Consider the following 5817-nt stretch of genomic DNA (forward strand, 5'->3'; position numbering starts at 1 on the left):
ATTATTCAATTATTCTAACGATATAAAATTATAAATAGGGGTGCCTTGAGATAGAAGTATAATTTGTTCTGTGACCACGATCATAACACAAAACACTCATATCTCAAATCATCTTTAAACACTGAAATGAATGAAAAATATAATTGATCCGTTCCACTGTGTGTGGAGTGGCCAAAGGTCAATTTTAAGTCCACTACTTTTTAATCTTAACATGCTTGCCTTTGGGGACTTGATCAGGAATCACTGCATCAGCTTCCACAGTTGTGCAGATAACACGCAGCTGTATATAGTCATGTCTGCTGACAAGACCAGGCCTATTGATGCCCTTTTAAAATGTGTTATAGATATAAAGTCAGGATGCCAGTTTATTTCTTGCAGCTCAACCAGGACAAAACAGATGCTTAAGTCAATGGTCCTGAAGGTGACAGGGTGAGAGAAACCTTTGCCAAAACTGTACAACTTTAATCCCTCACAATATGTAGAGAAGCTGCGTGTCATTTTTGACTCATCTTAATTTCATTCCCCAGATTAAAAACGTCACAAATATGTGTATTTATCATTTTAAGAACATAGCCAGAGTCCGCTCTGAAGTACATGGCTCCTTATGTATTTCAGGATTGATTTTAAGGTTCTTTTATTAGTTTTTAAATGTCTTAATGGTCTTGGGCCAATTTATTTATCTGACTTGGTTTAATCATATCAGCCTTCGCTTGAGGTCCTCTGGCACTGGCCTTTTAATCGTTCCAAGAGCTCGAACAAAAACACACTGGGGACGCCGCATTAAGATTTTTATGGCCCTAAATTATGGAACAGCCTGCAAGGGAACATCAGAGCTGCAGAGACTGTTCATGTTTTAAGAGGAGGCTCAAGATTCACCTTTTTAGTTTGGGTTTTAACTGATTGTATGACTTAACTAATGACTTATTTCACCCATGTAATGACTTGACTCGATTAGCTTGGCCACAATAATTTGGGATTTAGTTGAAAGTTAAGACTTGAAGCTCACTTATGACTTACACAAACTGTATGTGACTGATTCCCACTTCTGCTGTGAAGGAAAGGAAACAGCATCCGTACTCTGCATTCAATATAAAATTCCCATTCAAATGAAAGGAAGCAGTGCCATCAGGTGGAGCATTGCCTTCCTCTTAATCCATAGTGTGTGCGTCAAATGTGAGGATGAAGGGCGTGTGAAAACAAAACAACAGCACTGACGAGTTCACAACTGCAAAGTCTGGGAGGACATGCGTTCCCATGACTTCCTTCGTCAACCCTACCACCACACAAACAAACATCAACAGCCCTCTTCCTCACCCCTGTATGTTGTTTGCCTTCCACCCCTCATCCCTCTATCCTTCCTCCCTTGCTTTCTCCTTCCCTCGCTTCCTTGCATCCTTTCCTACAGCTTCTTACCACCCCTACAGGGAAAACTCATGCATATTAAATATACGGTTGGCTCTAACCCACAATATGCTTTAATAATGTTTTTCTTCTTTTACTATTTACTATTTACTTATATACTGGATGTGTTATATTTGATCAAAAACAAAATTATTTGGAAAAACTCATCACTTCATGCATGCTGCATTATTATAAAAAAACAAAACAAAAAAAAAAACAGATAATTATTTTGTAAATAATTTTTGGAACTCTTTATAGAGTATTTTACAGTGTAAATTAATCAAGGACTGTATAGTATGTCACATCAACCATTTAATGTCACATCAACCATTTATTGTACATCATAATCATAATTATTTTGGTAAAAAAAAATCATAATTCAATTTAAAATAATAAATTCTTTGAAACATAGTTATATATTTTTTTTTATTTTAGAACAGCAACAATGACCATCAACAACACAACTTGTTAATTTTTTATTTTCAATGTAATAAAATATTTGGAAAAGTAAATAATACAATTTAAAATGACATCTTTTAAAAACTACTATATACTGTTTCAGGAAGCGTACCTATAGGTCTTAGCCAAAAATAAAACCCCCATCTTTTAAAAAATTAAATCAAAATTATTTATGTGTAGAATAATATTAATAATTCAATTAAAACATACATTTTTATTTTTACATTATTATTTTTTCCGGGTAGAGTAACTGGAGGTCTTTACAAGAAATAACAGTTTGTTTAAACTTGTATTTGAACGAATTATTTTTTAAATAATTTGAATAATAATGCATTTGTAATTAAAAAATATTTAAAAAATGTAAATAAATACAATTTATTTTATTGGATGTTTTTTTTTATTTTTAATTTGACACCCTACCACTTTTTAGTGAAGCGAGTTGTGTGAACAAGCGAGACAAGTTTCCACACAACGTGCACACGCTTAAACACGCGCCGCGCAGATTACTCAGATACACGCACGGACACTTCCTCTTCTCATCGTGTTTACATTCCTCGGAGGAGGGAGGCTGACGTTTTGGGAGGAGTGAAGGAGAAAAGTGAACCTTCTTAGATAGACACAAGTCATTTCCCCTGTGTAGAGATGGAGTAGGTTGTGTGTGTGTGCATCCTTCATCTATGTAGCACAGTTTACTGTCATTTAAGTCTAAAAAGAACTACAACACCAATAAGTGTTGTTAAGGGTAAATGTAAAAAAAAAAAACAGGCAGCCTTGGCGGAGTGCAACCCACACCGGAAACGAGTAAGACTTACTGCCGGATATGCGGACCAAACTCTGACTGCGGTCCTACAGGGACTGAACAGCCCGTATCAGGGGATTCGGTACCCCATACTCACGACGCACCGCCCACAGGACCCCCCCGAGGCACACGGTCGAACGCCTTCTCCAAGTCCACAAAACACATGTAGACTGGTTGGGCGGACTCCCATGGACCCTCGAGGACCCTGCCGAGGGTTTGGAGCTGGTCCACTGTTCCACGGCCAGGACGATAACCACACTGCTCCTCCTGAATCTGAGATTCGACTTCCCCACCAAAGCTGAATTCCGCTTGGCCAGCCGGTACCCATCAGCTGCTTCAGGAGTCCCACAGGCCAAAAAGGCCCGATAGGACTTCTTCTTCAGCTTGACGGCATCCCTCACCGTTGGTGTCTACCAACGGGTACGGGGAATGCCGCCATGACAGGCACCGACCACCTATGGCCACAGCTCCGGTCGGCCGCCTCAGCAATGGAGGCGCGGAACATGGTCCACTCGGACTTGATGTCCCCCGCCTCCCCCAGAACATGAGCAAAGTTCTGTCGGAGGTGGGAGTTGAAACTCCTCCTGACAGGGGATTCTGCCAGATGTTCGCATCAGACCCTCACAATATGTTTGGGCCTGGAACGTCGGACCGGCATCTTCCCCCACCATCGGAGCCAACTCACAACCAGGTGGTGATCAGTTGACAGCTCCGCCCCTCTCTTCACCCGAGTGTCCAAGACCGCAAGTCCGATGACACTACCACAAAGTCGATCAGCGAACTGCGACCTAGGGTGTCCTGGTGCCAAGTGCACATGTGGACACCCTTATGCTTGAACATGGTGTTCGTTATGGAGATTCCGTGATGAGCACAGAAGTCCAATAACAGAACACCGCTCGGGTTCTGATCAGGAGGGACGTTCCTCCCAATCACGCCCTTCCAGGTCTCACTGTCATTGCTCACGTGATCATTGAAGTCCCCCAGCAGTACGATGGAGTCCCCAGCGGGACCGCTCTCCAGCACCCCCTCCAAGGACTCCAAGAAGGGTGGGTACTCTGAACTGCTGTTTGGTGCATAGGCACAAACAACAGTCAGGACCCGTCCCCCCACCTGAAGCCGCAGGGAGGCTACCCTCTCGTCCACCGGGGTGAACCCCAACGTACAGGGGTCGACCCGGGGGGCAATAAGTATACCCACACTTGCTCGGCGCCTCTCACCGTGGGCAACTCCAGAGTGGAAGAGAGTCCAACCTCTCTCAAGAGGACTGTACCAGAGCCCTGGAGGTGTGTGGAGGCGAGTCCGACTATATCTAGTCGGAACTTCTCGACCTCACACACCAGCTCGGGCTCCTTCCCTGCTAGAGAGGTGACCTTCCACGTACCTAGAGCCACCTTTTGTACCTGGGGATCGGATCGCGAAGGTCCCTGCCTTCGGCAACCGCCCAGCTCGCACTGCACCCGACCCCTATGGCCCCTCCCACAGTTGAGCCCATGGGAAGGGGGACCCACGTTACCCTTTCTGGCTGTGACCGGCCGGGCCCCATGGGTGCAGACCCAGCCACCAGGCGCTCTCCTTTGAGCCCCACATCCAGGCCTGGCTCCAGGGGGGCAGCCCCGGTGACCCTCGTCAGGGCAAGGGAAACCTAGATCCATTTGTTTCTTTCTTCATAGTGTTTTTGGAGCTGTGCTTTGTCTTTCACACACACACAAACTACTGAAAGGCTCTCATAAGGACTACTCAAACACTCTCATATGCCCGAGTCTTGCTCTCTTTACACTGCTCAAATGCTCTCATACACATGAGTCTTGCTCTCATTATCACTCCTCGAACACTCTCATACGCACAAGTCTTGCTCTCATTAACACTACTCAAACACTGTCACACGCGCGAGTTTTGCTCTCATGACAGTACTCAAATGCGCTCACACACAAGTCTTGCTCTCATTACAGTAGTCAAATGCTCTCATACGCACGAATCTCGCTCTCATTAACACTTCTCAAATGCTCTCATACGCACGAGTCTTGCTCTCATTAACACTACTCAAACGCTCTCATACGCATGAGTCTTGCTCTCATTAATACTACTCAAATGTGTTTACGTGAGCACGTCAATCATATTCTCGCACACATCACTGACATTCACGAGTTCATCTCAATCATGCTCACATGTGAATAGTGTAAATCTTTTATTAGGTAGTTAAATTCAAAAAGTGAAATTATAGAGATGAACTGCACACACTCTAGAGTGAAGTATTTCATATTTAAAATATGTATTATTTTGATGATTGTAGCACATAGAAAATTAAAAAAAAAATCCCAGTTCCTTTGACCTCATAATTCTAATTTACTCTGACATGCATTGTGAGCTGTAAAGTCTTATATAGACAGGGGTGTGGCTTTCCTAATCAAGTCTAATCAGTATAATCAAAGACAGCTGCACTCCAATGAAGGTGTAGAACCATCTCAAGGATGATCAGAAGAAGCTGACTAGTACGGAGCCCCGAAAGGCACATGGGGGGTGGGGGGGACAAAAAAAAAAAAAAAAAACTTATTTCTCACTCAAATGAGAAACTTTATTTTCGTTTTTTTTTTGTTACCCATACTCCTTTTAAAATAAACTGAATAATATTGGAACAATTTTTACCGACTTCTGATTTCAAAACTCCTACTATTCTTTGATGATGATGATGATGATGATCATAATCTAAATCAACCTGGAGGGGGGCGACGATATGCTACATTATATATGAGATGTCTTGATATAATTCATTTTAAAAGTTGCTGTTTTTTGTTTGTTTTTCAATGAAAAAAATTAAATAAAATTGCCGGTCGAGGGTCACTGCACCCTTTATTCTATATTCCTTCAAAATGTCTCTCAAGACACAACATAATGGTGACAACTTGCAAGTAAAGCAGCAATGTCCTTATAATAAAATCCCAGGTAAAAATATAACCCAACCTCATTTTCACCCAGAAATGCAAACCCAAATGTGTAAGGGTCTTTTACACATGCAATGGACTATACTTTCATGTTAGGATGAGAAACAGGTTTCTTTTCTTTTTCTTTTTTTGCATGTCCCTTTAGAGTCCAATTTGTTTTCTTTAAATCTGCTTGTTTGTTTGTTTATTTAGTGTGCACACTTGCGGTTCGGATCTTTC

General features: G+C 42.3%; 1 protein-coding gene across 5 annotated transcripts in view; it reads right to left on the reverse strand.

Annotated features, from left to right (window-relative positions):
• The window catches only part of LOC133477292 (beta-1,3-galactosyltransferase 2-like), a 71443-nt gene that overhangs the window by 20140 nt on the left and 45486 nt on the right, over positions 1-5817 (reverse strand). The gene's annotated exons all lie outside the window — the stretch shown is intronic.

The sequence above is a fragment of the Phyllopteryx taeniolatus genome, chromosome 4 (assembly GCF_024500385.1).
Source record: "Phyllopteryx taeniolatus isolate TA_2022b chromosome 4, UOR_Ptae_1.2, whole genome shotgun sequence".
Lineage (NCBI taxonomy): Eukaryota > Metazoa > Chordata > Actinopteri > Syngnathiformes > Syngnathidae > Phyllopteryx > Phyllopteryx taeniolatus.